Source organism: Culex quinquefasciatus, chromosome 1 (genome assembly GCF_015732765.1).
Source record: "Culex quinquefasciatus strain JHB chromosome 1, VPISU_Cqui_1.0_pri_paternal, whole genome shotgun sequence".
Classification (NCBI taxonomy): Eukaryota; Metazoa; Arthropoda; class Insecta; order Diptera; family Culicidae; genus Culex; species Culex quinquefasciatus.
In genome coordinates, this window is record NC_051861.1 from 118,983,068 (window position 1) to 119,001,284 (window position 18,217).

The following is an 18,217-nucleotide window of genomic DNA, read 5'->3' on the forward strand; positions in this document are numbered from 1 at the left end:
TGTTTCCACTTTAACGACAAGCTTGTATTAAACAAAAAAACAACTTGCATGCAAGTGGCAAGCAGCAAAACACTGCCATCTAGTGGCAAAACTTGCAAAAAAGCATTCTCTTGAAATTTCACGGCAATTTTCCACCGTGGCGCCAAACAGTTTTGTGCATCTGGCCAGATAAAAAAAAAACTTCGCAAGGAGGCGAACCCCGAATCTGCGGGAATAGCTGATGAGCACGTTCGCAACGACCGGCGCGTGGTCCCCACAGTCCGACCATCCCCGAGAAGTTCGGGCCGAGATTAAGCAAACAAGCAGCAAAACGGTGCGGGAAAACCCTCCTCGTTTCCTCGGAGGATTGAGGGGAGGACGAACGGAAACTTTAGCCCCAAGTCTCGGGGAAAAATGCTCTTTGTGTTATGAAGCGCAAAATGGAGTTAATTATTTACCGATGGTTGGGGATCGGGGTTTTTTCCCTCTCTCTCTCTCGCTGCTTCAACAATCAACTAGTTCCGGAAGCTGGTAGGGCTGTTTGGCCAAGGTGTCACTGGGTTCAAAAATGAGCATCTGTTTATTTTGTTGATTGGATTTCGAACGTGGCGCAGCCCTCGGGCACGTACACCGGGAGGCAAGAAGCTGCTGTGCTGGATTTGGTGGATAATGATAAAGGGAAACAAAGGAAAACTTTTGTCGGACTTTAAACTTTTGCGTTAAGCAGGTTCGATTGAATAAAGTCACTGTCCTGAGCGAGAAGTTTGAATTTTTTATCGAAGTTGTGATTGAAATTTAATACAGATCTGAATTATTCAAATTATGAACAATTGAAAATGAGAGTGTAGTGTTTGACATTTCACCCTGATTACACGCTTGAATAAAAATCTTAATTTTGAGTTTGTCAAGTTATTGTTTACAAGAGACATTTATCTATACGGTCGTTTACAATAACGTATTTCTAAGGAATAATCACTCAAATTTCGTCCAAAACAAACCTACCCGGAAGTTTTTTATTTACTCATTTTTGGGTGAATTACACTCAAACATGCTTGGATTTTGCCAGAATTTCGAGTTGAACTCGTTCCCTGCGAATAAAATATAATTCAACCCAAAAATTATGAACTTCTCGTCACAGTGTCCTGATGCAAACAATGATCGAGCTCGAGCTGCCACAGCCCTGCGAAGTATGTTGGCTGACATATCGGTCATGTAAACATACTTTGAATGTGTTGATAAATTTCTGACTAGAAAGCCTTATACTTGAGTAAAAGGAAAACTTCCTTAACTCATTTCCGGTTCGATTTTGACGAAATCAGAGTGAAAGCTACGCAAAAATGTGTTCTGCCAAAAGATGTTTTTTTTTTTTTATTTTAAAAACAACTTCCCTGTTTGAAAAATGTCGCACGTCGTGCGAGCTGTCGCGCGGTTTTGATTTTACCGTTTCGATATCGATTGGTCGAAAGGACGACAAACGTGCGACAAACACTCGACATGTCCGACATCGTTTTTTCCATCGATTTTTTGAGCGATCGACATTTTTAGTCGATGCTCCTTTGACAGTTGTAACCAGAGTGTCGATCTTGTTCTGACGTGATAGAAAAATTTTCTAAATTGTGGTGCAGCTGGAATAAAATGTTTTCTCCGTTTTTTTTTAATGTTTTTCTGGTTTATTTTCGCGCTCGCGTGTCGTATCGTTTATCTTTTGCTTTCGGAAAGTGTTTTGTTGTGCGATTGGTGTGGGAAAAGTGGCTTGATATCGAATAATTTCATTGTAAACAGATGAAACTACATCGGAAATCAACAGCTTACAAGTATAGATTATAATCCGGCACTTATACTCCTACAGCAAATCTGTATAAAGTTGATATCGATATCAATATAGTTATGATTAAATCAAAACAAATTTTGTTTTAGTTTGTGTTGTTTATATAACAAATTGCTGGTTGCTACGTACATGAAAAATGTGTGGCTGGTGCTCAAAAAGACCTGTTTTGGAAATCCCAGGTAAGTTTTCGCTTTATATTTTTAAATTGATATTGTGGAACCGGAGGGATGGGGATATTGACGGGTAGGGGGGAGGGTGTAGGGTTTGATGGTTATAAGTCCTGCTAGCAAATGTATCCCTTTTTCACCTTATTTAGATAACTGAATGTTTACATATGTTTAGGACCTTATAAAAAAAGGTGCAGGTGGTTATGTTACACATGACCAGTATGACAAAGAACTTTGCAAGATGATTGTTGAAATTTTCGATTAGAATGTCCGGTCCAAATTCCCCCCTTATAATAACCGTCCTATCGAACTAAGGGGATGGAAATTGCAAGTGGAGCTGAAATAGAAATCGAAGTGAAATCAATTTACTTTCCTTCACCACTCGAAAGTTACCAAGATGCTGGAATGTTTTTGCAAGGCTGTTGCAAGCAATCGGCGGCAGTAAAGGAAATTTGAACAGCAGACATTAAAAACTACCCTTTACAGGGCTCTTAATGATTACGAGATAGTTATTCTAAATTTCCAGAAACAGATTTTCACAGTGGTACAAAAAATGTGCATTGCAGTAGTCTATTTATTACTTCCTGCCTAAAAAGCAATATATTTTAACTGCTTAGCATTAGCATATTTTAACTGCTTAATTTCAGATAATGGCCAAATGCAACTTTTTATGTCCAGTATCAAAAACCATAAAGTTTGATACCCATATTGCCCCAACTCTTACGGTCCGGCAAATGTCCCCCCATCGGAACATCCCCGGGGCCTCCGGACACTCCAGGTGGTGGCCACTACTGCCAAAATGTCAAATTTCATGTCCAGTATCAAAATCCCTAAAGTTTGATACCCATATTGCCCCAACTCTTATGGTTCCGCAAATGTCCCCTTATCGGAACATCCCCGGGGCCTCCGGCCACTCCGGATTGTGGCCACTACTGCCGAAATGTAAAATTTCATGCCCAGTATCAAAAACCATAAAGTTTGATACCCATATTGCCCCAACTCTTACGGTCCGGCAAATGTCCCCCCATCGGAACATCCGCGGGGCCTCCGGCCACTCCGGATTGTGGTCACTACTGCCGAAATGTCAAATTTCATGTCCGGTATTAAAAACCATTAAGTTTGATACCCATATTGCCCCAACTCTTACGGTCCGGCAAATGTCCCCCCATCGGAACATCCGCGGGGCCTCCGGCCACTCCGGATTGTGGCCACTATTGCCGAAATGTAAAATTTCATGCCCAGTATCAAAAACCATAAAGTTTGATACCCATATTGCCCCAACTCTTACGGTCCGGCAAATGTCCCCCCATTGGAACATCCGCGGGGCCTCCGGCCACTCCGGATTGTGGCCACTACTGCCAAAATGTCGAATTTCAAAGCAAAAAAAAACATGCGGTGCAGTCCCCTTCCTCCCAGAGATCAGCTGACATTCATCACCGCCGGACAAACAGAAAGAAAGGAAATCAGACTTGAAAACGCATTTTTACGTTGCCAGAGAATATTAGAAACTCAATGTTTTTTGTTGTTTTGTGTGTATTGTAGGTGATAAAGCGACATTTATCTTTGAATAAAGCCTTAAAATTTGAAAAAAAATGTTCATTTTATTATAACATAACCTAAAAATCCGAAATGACAGCACACGACAAAGGTACGACATCCTAAATAACAAAACCGTGCGACGTCGGTCGAATGTCGTACGACAATGTCGAACAATTTCGATGATCGATCGTACGACAAATACGACATTTTGGTGCAAAAACGTATGACATTCGTGCGAAAGTCGTGCGACATTGTCGTGCGACGTCGTACGATTGCACGGACGACAAACGACGGACGTCCGACGGACTTTTCAGTCAGGGTTAAACCGAAAATTATGTGTACACGATAATAAAAATAAACATGTCTGAGTAGTTTTTACTCTTCAAAACCGACCAAATCCAGGATTAGGTTTTGAGAGTATTTTCCTCCTAAATTTACACATTTTTAGAGGTAACTTTTCTGAAACAATATCTGTCAACAATCCCAGTTGAACTTTTACCATAATTTTTTTATGTGTAAGTACGATTTTGACGAAATATGAGTACAAATTGCTCAGAAATTAGTTAATTTGCGTTTAAAAATGATTTTCATTCCTTTGTTTACGCTGAAGTGTCAAATGGTACACTGTTATTTTGAAACAATTAAACTAATAAACTGATAGAGCCAAAGACAGTAAAAAATAGTTAAAGTTAGTATGGTTGAATATAACCTCTTTTCAATGTAATTCTACTTCAATTATGAGAAATATGTGAAATTACACATAGAACAATGTAAATTATAAGCATTTTCAGAGGTAATATTGCATTTTTTTCAGCAAACGACTCATTTATAATAACTGCAGAATCTTTTTCGAGAAAAAAAAGCATCAAAATCTGAGGCAAATGAGGAAAAAGACTTGTTTAAGCTTTAAAAAGAATTATTCTTCTTCAACAATGTGCATGACAAGTACCAAACTGTGAACTACATCCATCAACCAGCTCAACACTTGCTTGGAATTCAGTAAACGTTGACAATGGAGCATTTCCATTCGAGCAGTTTTTGCTTTTTTCTACAATGTATTTCTTATGGAGAGAACTGTCAAAAACTGCTCGACTGCGGGTGCTCCATTTTCTTGATCCGGTTAGAGCTTGCCCGTTTGGTGATTCCTTAAAATCGAGACTACTCTGAAATGAGTAAATGTTACATCTTTCAGATTTAAGTGATCTCATGATCTGGATCAATAGCGTGCCCAGCTCCTTGAGGAAGGTGAGGCAATAATATGAACGTTTCGAATATTACGTCGTTTATGGACACCCCCTGACCAAATGAGGAACAAACTTCTGAAGATGGTGGGGCAGTTGCCCCATGTTGCCCCACCCTGTGCACGCTAGTGATCTGGATGAATGTCAACAATTTTTCGTAGAATAGAGAATGAAGTTTACTCAAATCTGACCGATACCCCATTTACTTATTTCTGAGTAGATTTGGCTTTGACAAAAACTGAGTCGTGCTTATATGACAAAACGTTTGTTTAGGGGGCAGAAAAGTGAGGATAAAACGTTTCGGGCAAACGACAACTGCTTAGAGAACTTACCACGCGCTCTGGCAAATCAGCCCCAACCAAATTGATTGGCACTGTTTTGATGATTACAGAGGCGACCACGTTTGCAAATGAGCTTATTGTCGCCGCGGCACTAAACCGAATTGAGCAAGTTTAACTCTCGCGACGATTTTCTGTCGCGAAATATCTGTCAAGCACGTTTAGGTAATTTTGAATCAGTGTGTTTGCTTTTTTTGTTTTGACAGCTTTGGATGATAAGAAAAACGTGGCTGATCTTTTCTGATCTGCCAAGGAAATGGAATGCTTTAGATTAAATTATTGTTTAAAATCTTGGTTTTTAGTTCTACTTGGTAGAATAGAACTGTTTCATTTGGGGTAATTTATGAAGTTCAGTCAGTTTCCAGCTTAAGGAAAAGACGCAGAAGGGAAAAAGTCTTGGTTAAGTTGCTGATTACGGATGGATTTCCGTCTTAATAAAACAAAAATAAGTGGCCTCATTGTCGAGGGACCTCAATCCGGTCCGTTGTGTTCTCTCACCGGGAGAGTTTTGGCGATGCGGGATGTTGCGGGTGTCGTTTGAATAACATCTATAGAGTCAAAATGGGTAGACCCAGCCACCAATTTGAAAATCAAAAGCGCCGTAATTGTCCTTTCCAAGCTAGACATCATGAAATGGTCCATCCGGATGATCGAATCCACGCTCACATAACGATTTCCGGTAGATTTTCGTGATCGATTCCACGCTCCGTGTAAGACGTGGTGCGAGTCTTGTCGCAGCTCAACTGGCGACATTTCAGTTTGGTGCCGCGGCGAAATTTTGTTTTGGTTTCGCGTGTGACATTTGAGGTACACTCAGAAAAGAATCAACAGAAAATTGCTTCGCGAGATGAAAAACACTCGCGCTGTTATTTCGATTTATTTCAAAAACCACAATAATTTGATGATTAATTTGTGTCTCTGACTCATCAAAACAACTTTAACCATAATTGTGGACTGCAACACGAAGATCATAAATGGTTACTTTACGTCAGAGTGTATTTTTGACATTTAAGTTTAAAGATCAAGGAAAGTTAGTTTTACTTTTTAAGTGTGTAATTTTGACAGTTCAGCTGTTACAGATGGCGCTGATGGTAGCAAAGAGTTGTAATGCTTATGTAATGAACAAATCCTACAAACATTCCCACATTTTGCATTTGATTGACTTCATTCTGTTTATTATTCAACAACGAAACCGAGTACCGTCCATCAGGTGGAAGGGTCCAAGTTCCGTAGAACGTCAACAAAACGTTTTTTCCCCCAGATTCTACCCATTATTTTACCAGCTCACTAGGAGCAAGCATAATGTTTCCCCCGGAATCATGTTCTATTGATGCACACTTTTATTATTCTATTACGGGGTGTGCTTTCTCCCTCTCCATCGAAGTCAGAAATCGATCCACACCAAACAAGAGGGAGTGCTTGGGTGCTGCCCACTTGGCCGATATGCAAAGAGCCCTGGCCCCGAAGTTGGTGAAACTGTGATTGGAAAAATACCCCATTCCTCCCGGGGGAGTAAAATCGCTCGGAATCAATTGTGATGATGGGGAGAAAACATTTGAAATTCTGCACTCTCGGAAGAGCTTCGACGAAGAACAAAATGTGCAAATGGGAATTCTGCCCCCTTCTTCTTCGGGGAAACCTGGGCCGCAACGCACCGGTTTAAACCTGGCGTTGGCTGTCGAAGGACCGTAAATGGAGACATTACGCCGAAGAGGAATGGGGAGCAAAACTTCACAACGACATCATCTTCTCCCGAACGGGGGCGAAACAACAGCGCTCGAATTAATCGCCTGTCATCGGTAGCTTTTGCCCCGTCGTTGGAAGACGAAGACCGGCGGTGGGGTGAATGTTTTGTTTGCTCTTGGAGGGTCATTGTGGTCCTTTGAGAGAACCTGGTCATGTCACGCCAGATAATGGCCACAATAGCTATGCATTTTCGGGGGGGAACCACACCCTTTGAACCAGTCTCTTGAACTAGGGTTACCCATGCAGCAAAACTAGCTTAAACTCAGTTTTAGATTTGTTTTCTTAAGCGTGTTTTGACTTTTAAAGTGTTCAAAACAATTCAACTCAATTTTGGGTACGATCAAAACTTCAAGAGAAATGTCAAAACAACATCAACAATGCACGCTACTTGCAACTTAAGTGAAAGTAACTTCTTTCTACCCAACCTAACCTATCAAGAGTCACCCAAATCGGAAACTTCTCGAAAGAAGCTGTCACACGTCGTTCACTCCCGGTGTGTCCACATAACCTCAACCTGAAGGTGAGGTGAGCAACATGGCCCCTGGACCAATATGCTCGTAGCGCGTATTAGCATGCAAATTGGCTCGGAGACACAGCAAATGCCCTTGAACAGTTTTCCCACGTCCAATAACATTAGCCCTAACCTCTAAATGCAACGTGACGTGCGCGCGCTCTCTCCCCGTTCGGGGACATGGACTTTCGACAGGCCGATGTCGAGTGCGCCGATAATTATTTCGGTAAACAACGGAACCGGAGCGCTTTGGGGTTGGATTTGTTAAGGTATGTTTGAGGGGATCGCTTCGTGGGGTTCGGTGCATGCCGTTGGCTGTTGGGCACAGTTTGAGAGAATTTCTCAACTGGTTTAACTTTAATTAGTTTTCAGCTGATTACGTGGATGATTGATTGAAAGGAAACAACGATCACGTTGGGCGCTGATTGGGTCTCCCTGCTGTCGATTGGAAAGGACTCATTTAGAACTCGCGTAACCGTGTAAGTTTGACACCCCTCGTTTCAGCGTGCACTTTTGACAGCTAGTGCCTTCTAACCTCAAAATTAAGCCAAATTCAATCTCTCTTCAGCGCGCTCCATCTCCAGAAGCCCACAGCACTTAATTTAATCAATCGAGCGCCTCATTGGCAGATAACTTCATAATCGCCCATGAATGTGGCGGCGCGTACGTGAGCGGTCTTACTCATCATCAGCATCATCACCACATCAGGCAGACAAAGAGCATGACCGCATCCCGACCTAAGTTAATTTACGTCCTCCGTCGACCTCCAACTGGCCCGTGATGACCGCCGCCACCATCACCACCGAACAGAAAGCTTGGGGGACGACGTGCCACAAACGGACACGCCTTGTTTTGCATGCGTGTTCAGGATTTTGTGACAATTTCGCAAAATTGAAAAGCTTTTTTTGCGGTGGGTTTTCTTGAAATTTGATTTTTTAGAATTTTATCAGATTAATAATTTAATCTGGCAACACTTCCTTAAAACTGTCAATTTGAGAGCTTATTGCGAAGCTGTTTACATTTTTGGTTGAGTAAATATGACGGATATTTTATCAGATAATATCTTAACATTTTCAATAAATCTAGCAACACTGCTACAAAACTGCCAAATGACAGTTTATTTTACCATTTGACAGTTTAGGTTGTTTTAATTTACGGTTTTGCGGTTGGTTTTATTATTATTTTTGTATAATTTATCCAATATCCCCATTTTTTTACTAAATCAGGCAACACTTCCCCAAAACTGTCAATTTGACAGCTAATATGAATGCGAGTTTTCTGGTACATTTTGCATTAAAGAAATCAATTTTTCATTAAATCTACGCTTACAATTTTAGTTTGCCATTTCAGTAAAATAAATAACTGAATGCGATTCAGTAATCGTCACATTTGCTGAAATTCAGTTATAAACAAAAACATTACTGAAAAATCAGTAACTGCAATTCTGTCAAACTGAAAAATCACTTTGACATGTTTTTTGCGAGTTGTTTTCCTGTTTTCTGCTTCCTTTACAATCAACTTTATTTGCATCCATTGTGATAAATGCCTTATACACAGCTGAAGGGATCCCCCGAAACTCTGTACTGCACTTACAAAACTACTGTTAGTCGATAAACTAAAGAAATAAACTGAATTGAATTGAATTAAAATATCACTTCTGACTTATTCTTTGGATGCTGCCGAGAGAAAATCCTCTTTCAAATGCGTTGTTTTTTTAATTTTATATTGTGATCTATAGAAACAATGGTAAGAAAACTGTTAATAAAAAATGCTTCACTGCTCACCACCTGTTTTTTAGTTTTGGACGATTGATTAAAAAAATATATGTAGTAATAACAGTATTTGTAATGAAAAGCAAAATATAATTTTGATAACTGAAATACCAGCAATGATTGCTGAATCTTCAGCAAATGATCTATCAAAATGCCACAAGAAAATTACTGAATTTACAGCAAAATAATTTGACGTATCTTTTGCTGAAATTTCAGTTGTTTTGACAACCTTCAACTGAAAACTCAGTAATTCATCTGTCAAAGTGAGAAATATCAGTTAACTGAGAATTCAGTAAAATTTAAATTACTGAAACGTTAACTGAAATTTCAGTAGAAGAAAATTCAGTAAAACTTAGCTGAATTTCAGCAAAACAAATTGGTGTGTAGCAATATTTCTTCAATAAATTCTTCTATCACTAAATTTTTAAACTGAATCTTCTTAATAATTTGTAAACGGGTAAATGTCAAATTTAAGGGATTTCACTGGGATCGGTGAATTTTACTTAATTTCTGAGTAGGTTAGATTTTGACGAAACCGGTGTAATTTTGGATGTGCGTGCACAGATCCGTCCATTTGATAGCTCATTGCGAAGCTGTTTACATTTTGGAAGTTTAGAATAGAATATATGTTACGCAATTTAGGGTAATACAAAACAAATTGTCAAAAAACACGCTTGTAGAAATGTAGCAATTTTTAACACAGAAATTCTTAAAATTTGCAATAATTTCCTTGTAATTTCCCGGAAAACCCACCCCACACTGAAACAAAACGCCGAACCAAGTGTGTATAATGTAATAGTGACTTTCTAACCGGGCGTCACACCACTTGACGAGCCGCACACTTTATTCCATGGCACGTTGTCCCGATGGCACCAAGAACCATCCGGAACCAAAGAAGACCCGGAGAATGATGGTTATTGCTTGGCCTGTACCGGAAAAGGGTCGGTTCTGTTGCCAACCCCACCACACGACGATGACAACCCCAGCCCAGAGAGAGAGCAAGTGTCTACCTCAATTAATGCTAATTACCCATTTATCGCAATATTTGCGTTGAGTGTGACCAACCAAACATGGAACGCAGAGCAGAAATATCGGGGCACTGAGGAGTAGGTTCGCACACGGGTCACTTGGTACACTGTGCTAAATCTAGTGGAAACTAACCGCACAAACCCGGACGATCCGGGTTTGCTCTCCGATGACGGCAAGAGTTGGAATTCAAATTGTTTCCAGCAAGTCTAGTTTAGCGTGTTTCGGTTGTCAACTAGTTTCTGACAGTTGCTTGCACGCTTATGGTAACTTGCTCATAATCTAAAATTTGCACGATATCTCTTCATTACCCAATTTGTCGCATAAATCATCACCTGCAAAGATCAACAGATGTGCCGTATCGTAACCAGAGTGCTGTCTGTGCCACAAATCAAGAGTTAAAAGCACTTGGTTTCCCCTTGAAAAAGCATTCATGTACCGGCCGGAGTCACAGCAGCTTGAAAACAATTTCCACACTCTGATGGAAATGGCACCACACGAAACTCAAATAGAAATATATAAAGCTCACAGACAGTCGTACACACAAACTCAAACCCACTTTTAATAATGGAAACGATAATATCATAAATTTTAACCCCCTTCGGGTACTATTTTGCAATTCCTCTGGTACTGTTGCTGCTGTTAGTATGTGTGGCTGTGTGATATTGCCCAACGAAACCAACTCTGTGATTGCTCTTGCTTGCATGTTGTACACGGACCCGGAGCCCACAAATCCGTCCGAAGCAGGAGCTACTAACCGGATAGTGTATCCATTTGCGTTATGGAAGGTACATGGCGAGCAATGCAATTTAAAGTTTCGCCTGAAATGTGGTGGAATGGTCGAGCTGTCACTTTTGGAGTAGAAACTACTTAAAGTTGTTTGGAATATCAAGGGGTTAAAAACTTTTGATAATCAACCGAAAACGAGACAAATTTACCCGATTTGGTTAGATTTTTTGATCGTGTAGAACTGACGTTTATCAAATGCAGTGCTGCCAACCTCGACAGAAAAACTTTTTGCAACTTTGGCAAGAATTTCAAAATGTTTTTCTGGAACTCCACGTGGCGCACCCTTATCGCGCCAACTGCACAATCTGTGTCCGGTGAACCGCACCGGGTGCAGCACTGCCGGCACGTGCGCTCAAAAGTGGACTCCCAAATTAATTGAAATAATAAATTAAAGCATTTCCGCATCATAAGCAATTAATTTCCGCTGCCAGGCGTACAGATGTAGAATCTGATGTGTGCTTTCTGGTTTTTCATTTGGCCGTGTTCTTTTCATCCCTTTTTTGTCCCCCCGTTAGAGGAGTGGGGCTGGCCATAGTTGACCCAGATTATCCGCCGGCGGGGGACACGTGTCGGGTGTTGACACCGTGCCGCGTCGACATTTGGTCGTGCAATTGGTCGAGAGTTGGGTTTAAGTGGCGGAATGATCGTGAACTTTTGAATGGACACTGTTTTTTTCTGCTTTCTTTGCTGGCATCACTGCAATCTGTTGCACCGGAATCTGTCCGGAACGGAGAATGCATTTAATTTACGGTGTCTGGTAGTGGCTTTTTGACATGAAAGTGAATGTCTTTTGTTTTTTTTTGTTGCTATTTTTAAAGTTGCAACATCTGGCAACACTGTTGATTTATTATGACAGCTCATTCAAATAAACGCTTAATCGGAATTAGTAACATTTCAAGTATATCTAGAGCTTTTTTAAAGGTCATATAAACAAAATTTTAAATTTTTGCTTTTTGGGTGTTTTTAGAACCGCCTTGAGTCAGGGGTATTCAAAAAAAACCCAAAAAGCAAAAAATGAAAATTTGGTTTATAGGACCCTTTCAAAAAAAAACTCAAGGTATGTTTAAGTATACAAAGCGTACTTCTCGGACAAGAAATTAAATTGTATTCTTCCAAAATTTGGATTTTTTGCTACCGACTAACTGATTTCAAAACTCAGTTCTAGCAGGTTCGGTTTGTTGGAAACTGAGCGCTTCTAAATGAGAGTGTAGGCTCTAACAGTTAATCAAAATCAACTGAATTTCAATAGAACTCTATGTAAAATTTATCCAAGTGTGACAGCTATTCTAAAATCGCAGTGTTTTTTTGTAAAATTTACCTTAAAATTTAGCTTATTTTCATCGAATTTTGTGAGTAACGCATCTAAATCTAGACAAGTTTGTTTTAACAAAATCTGACTGATTTTTAACGACAGTGTGAGTTTTGAAACAAAGTCGAAATGTAATCAAATAAATTCCAATTGGGTACTAAAGCCCTATGTAATTTTTATGTACAACGGTAAAAAACACGATCAAAAACCATTTCTGATCACTTTTTTCATTTAAATGCATTTTTTTTCTTTTTTTGGCAAGACAACATTTTTCCGATGGATCTATCGATGGAACTATGGTCCCCTTGGAACGAGCTGTCAAGTAGAACTTTTCTGTCAAGAAGGACCGCGAGGTTAATTTTTCATAATTGATTTAAAAATCCATTTTAAACTCTTTGTGGTCGTACAAAGGGTCATTGTATCATTGTAGTAAATTAGCTTTTTTTAACAAAGAAACAGTCCTTGGAAGAGAAACGAAAGAACGGCTTTGAAAGAAAACTCTAAACAAAAGTCTACCAAATTCTGCGTATTATAAACCCAAATATCACACCTGCCTTATTTACTCATTCTGTGATTGTGATTTCGAATGTGCGTTTAATTTTACTCTTCTTTTGCTCAATTTTGATTGAAATTTATTCAAATCTAATAAGCTCCTTCATTTCTGACAGATGTCAAGAGGATGTCTAAAAAGTTCAAAGAAGCCGAAATTTGGGCTGCACAGCAAAAAAAATCATGGTAATATTACATCTAGGAAGGGGAACATCTTTAATTTCAGAAAAATGTGTAATTTTACCTCTGAAAATGTATAATTTTACCACCTTCCTGGTGTAATGTCGCTTTTCAGTCTAAATTGAGGTAAAATTACATCATGAAAGAAGTAATATTCAACCTTCTAAAGTAACACCTTCCAAATTTACACAATTTTTTGAAGTGTTGGATATAAGATAAAATTTCACGCGTTATCAAAATAACTCAAATATTGTTGAAATTGAACAGCTCAGAAATGAGCAAATGAAGCAAGTGTCATATTTGGGTAACTTAAACGCAAACAAAAATTACTCTACTTACTACTGCTACTTACAGAGTCAATTCATAGAATATTTTGACTCTTACCAGCTGGAAAATATTCCAAAAATAAATTAAAATCCTGTCAATGTCACCCCGGTTTATGGCACCAAAAAAGTTAAACAAATCACTTCGTGCATAAGCCAATGGAACATTTGACTTAGTGTCAAAATCTAAACTCACATTCAAAAGCACTCAGTTTTTGTTAAAATCGATTCTGTTAAAAAATATGTAAATCAGGCAACTGTCAGATTTGAGTGAATTTAACTCAGATCTGGCTGAATTTCGCTCGATTTTTGTTGAATCTTGTGTGAAACTCAATGAAATCTGACAGTTGCCTAATTTACTTATTTTTTTAGCAGGATTGGTTTTAACAAAAACTGAGTGATTTTTAATGTGAGTTTAGATCGGACCGCGCACTGGACTCACAATCCAGAGGTTGCCGGTTTGAATCCCGCGGCGGGCGCTCTAAAATTCTTTGTGTAAATATGGGTATTCAGCGTCGTCACTCTGTGCCATACTTTCATACACTTAGGAGCCCAGAGCGGCGAAGTCCTTGTAGATAAAAGGAAGACACTAGTAGTTGGTACTAGCAATGGTGGCCGACAGCTATAAAGTCAACTTCGTTTTTTTAGATTTTGACTCTAAGTCAAATGTTCTATTGGCTTATGCACGAAGTGATTTGTTTGCCTTTTTTGGTACCCTCCGTAAACGTCAATCCATACAAAATTGCTGTCGGATCTTTTTCCGCATCTCTCCCGGAAAAGATTTGTATTGATTTGACGTTTACTGAGGGTGCAGAAAAGTTTGGTTATGTTCTGCTTGCAAAAGACAAAGGTTTGACTCTTAAGAAAAGTCAGAAAAAGTTCATTTGAATTCTGCGTTCAATTAACCCAAATATGACACTTGCTTAATTTACTCATTTCTGAGTTGTTCAATTTTAACAATATTTGAGTTATTTTGAAATTGCGTGAAATTTTCGGCTTCTTTGAACTTTTTAGACATCCTCTTGACATCTGTCAGAAATTAATCACTTTTGGCTATTTTAGCTTTGTTCACGAGACATCTCGTAGACAATTCTGAGTAATATTCACTCAAATGCCCTAACTTGAAATTTGGCTCAAAATGCGTTTTTGGAAAATATTTATGAAATTTATGCACACAGATTTTAATAGAATTCACTTTTATCTGTCATTTGTCTCAAGACTCATCCCTGCTTATCATCAACTTTTACAGATGCCCCCTTTACTCACTTCTGAGTAGGTTCGGTTTTGACGAAAATTGAGTGACTTGAAACGTGCGTGTTGACACTTGATCTATGCACGCCAATGAAAAAATACACATAATTCACTTGACGGCAAACAAAAACAACCAAAATTGAGCAGTTACAACACCAGCAATTGCTCGGCAAACATTTTACTCTCCTGATCGACATAAAACACCCATTTTGGGATGGTTTCTTCACCAAGAAATGTTGGTTTTTACCGAGGGGGACGTCACTCTGCGATAACACACTAAAACGCACAAAAACGAGCTCGAAAAGCATCAACGCTACTCATCGTGCCGAGTTTTCACATAACGCCACCTAAAAGCAAGTTAACGCGCGTTAAAGCGAGTTAAAGCGGTCATCGTCTGCTCGACTTTTGAACAAAGCGAAAACGATCTTGCATCCCTGCTGTCATAGCTCGAGCAGTTTTTCGATCAAGTTTGGCAACTCGGTATTTGTTTTGATAAGTTTTCAAGCAGTTTCCGCAGAAAGAAAACAAAAAAAAAAGCAGGTCACGATTTTTTTTGGTCAAAGGTCGGAAAACTTAACTCCGATGGGATGACTGGCGCCGGCGTTTTGCTACAACGAGACAAGCAGCAACTGGACCCGAAAGTGACCGGCAAGCTGCAACTTGGGGGAGAAAAAGTTCAAGTGTAAGTTTTCTTTTCAGTGGGTGAGTTTGAGTTTTAATTTGATGTTTTTTTTTTCAGATCTTAGCAATCAATCGATGGAAAGCACCACATCTGGGCATTTTGGTGCGACTCCCCGGGAAGTGTATTTTCTAACCAAGTCCAACAATGAGCTGCGAGAGGAGAACCGGGAGTTTAAGGCGGCGGCTGTAGGGAGCAGTGTCCAACGAAACCGACGGCACAGTGGACGGTGCCGTTTGATGTTTTTTCCGGGTGTTTAAGCAAACTAGCTCCCAAAAAATGACGCCGACGAGCGGCTTAGCGTGTGGCTTGTCTGGACCACAACATAGGCGAGTTCTGCTGTAACCTATAAGGGAAACCGGTGCCGTTGGAGTGGACAGGTCAATTCAGGAAAATGGAAAATGCGCCACAGTTTGACACATTTGGCGAGAAGAAGAGTAATAAAGTTCTAGGTGGAGTTTCGGAGGACTTTTTATTTCAACGCTTATTAGCTTTGCAGGTCTAAATGCTGCTGTTAAAAGCCGCCGCTTCTGCCCGCCGCTTGGGGGGCAAAGATGACGACTACTAGAATAGTTTTGAATACTTTATTGAATGTAAAGCCATTTTGAAATAATAAAAAATGATAACGAAAACCAAGCCGCGGCTTGTTACAATTTTCTTCTCTGTAAAGACAATCCCAGCGTACGTTAAACCACTTCCGGCAGCTCGATGCAGACGCTTCCTCTACCGTGGATCTTCTGGTGTATCTGCTTGGTTGTGTTGGTGCTTTGACAGGACATCCGACCCGTGTTCGGATATTGCTACTACTAATCCAGCTCAGACGGATTTTTTGGCACCGTGTGAATCGACCAGAACCCACACCATCAGTGGCCTCAACACCTTTCGTGTGACCTTGCCGCCCCCCAGTTTCCCCCTCAGCAGATTCATAATCGTACAGCATCGTTGGCAGACCCTTTGCACCCAACGCCGGTCCCATCGTGCAACCCGGAACACTCCCGTTTTCATGAGTGTCCATCCGGAAGCTACCAACTCGCTAGAGCTGGCCGCTAGTGTCCTTTTTGACCAGCACAACGCGGCAAGAATGCTTCCTCCACTCCGGGCGCCACCGTTTTTTACCCCCCATCCGTCCGGGTGACGGAGAAAAATTCAGAAAAGCAAACTGCTCGACTGACAACTGACAACGAGAACTGTCATTTGCTCTTGACAGTTCTCGCTGTCAAAAAAATCGAGCAGTGTGATGCGAGAACGCAAGAAAAGATAAGCCAAAAAGCAAGTTATCGCGGTTAACGCGCGTTAAAGCAAGTTAAAGCGGAAAGGAGAAAGTGAACGCTGCAAAGGTTTGAAAAGGAAGCTTTATCGCTCGGTTAGCGCGGAAGTGACGTCCCCCTCGGTTTTTACCCAGAAACTTCCCGGAAGCACCTCCAACCTGCCCTCCTTACACTAGATCCTCCGGATCACAGCTGAATTTTTGACCACATTCTAGCAACATTCCGAACGAGACTTCCGAAAATATCCTCCAGCCAGGTTAGGGCAAGTCACCGGCTGACATGGGCTCTCCGGTAGCGATTACCCAAACAATCTTTCGGAATAAGGGGTAGGAGGTCCAGAAATGTTCAACTTTCCCCAATCATAGCAAATGGTGCCCACCTCTGAGCACAAACAGAAGTGGGGAGGCCGTACTGGTTGGTTGATTTTCCCAGGGTAAACAAACCCGGGCCAAAGCCACAAACCTCCCCTAGCTGTGGAGTTCAGGGGGTTTGGTCACATCAAACTGTGGAATTTTGGCACTAACCTTTGCTCGTGCTGAGAGAAAAATCATTCCGACGCACAAAACCGAGTTGCCACTTTGTTGGCTTTGTTTGCTTCGCCATTTTTGTGAAAATATAAAATTAAAGTTTAAATCGGGCACCCAACCGTGGCGCTACCTGGTTAGCATTTGGAGAATTTGCGCCCGGGGTGGTCACCTGATTCGGGCAAAATAATAGTTTTCAGCAAGTTGCATACTTCCGGGTGTTTTAGTGCAATTTCGCCAACAGATGGCACCAGCACGTGAGCTGTCAAAGTGCGCCGAAACCACCCTAGCGACGCACTCACAACTGTCGTAAGAAAGCCGATTAAAACGAGGGCGAGAGGTGGGGCCTGCATAACTCTTGAAATTTTATTGTTGTACACAAAAGTCTCCTTTCTCTGCGCCCTCTCGCAAATAAAACGCAAAAGTACGATATGAACTCCTTGCCGGGTGTGCCCACGTGCAACTTTTGCAAAGTCTTTTCAGGATAAAAAAAAACTCTTGCAGGAGAGGGGGTAATTGCGGAGAATCAACACTCCCCCCCCTCTCTCAACACACATATACAGTGGCTTCCCGCTAATGCGATCCAATTTGGGCGCCAGCTGGCCTAACTTTGGGGGCGGCGAACTGTCTATCAAAAAATATACTTTTTTCGCCAAAAGATGGCGCTTTTTTTTGCTCCGCTTAAACATGTGTATTAAAGGTGACACTCGCTCAAGACGTGGGGAAGGTTGACACACACTAGGAATTAGTATGACGTGCAGACACGTGTCTGACACACACACACGCACCGTCAAGTTCAATTACGGAGTTTGAGATTTTTTCCGACTTTTTATGGAACACTAGCGCCGCTCGGAGGCGGTGACACAACCGGGTAAGGCAAGGTGGAACCTAAAGTGGATAGACGACAGCCGGGGCTCAACTTTGCACATTACGATGATGACAGGCGCAAGAGTGGGTACGAAAAAGGGGTTGTCAACGGAGGAGGAGGATGTATCGAGAGGGTCGTATTATCCTTTGTTTTAGGTGTGGAAAGTGTACTCCAATTAGCCGAGGTGTGCGAGAGGAAAAAGTTGATGAAAAGAACTTGGAGCAGTGGAAACATGCTGTGATATGATCGATCATTAGTTACCCGCCTCGAAAAAAGTTGTTACTCTGTGATTTCTTGTTAGCGTGTATACTTGTCATTTTGACAGCATGG

At 40.9% G+C, this 18,217-nt stretch overlaps 1 long non-coding RNA gene across 1 annotated transcript; it reads left to right on the forward strand.

Annotated features, from left to right (window-relative positions):
* The first annotated feature begins 14,928 nt into the window (after window positions 1-14,928).
* LOC119765029 lies at window positions 14,929-15,692 on the forward strand. Its single transcript, XR_005276456.1, has 2 exons — window positions 14,929-15,230; window positions 15,288-15,692. It is a non-coding gene; the product is annotated as an uncharacterized LOC119765029 (long non-coding RNA).
* Window positions 15,693-18,217: the final 2,525 nt, after the last annotated feature.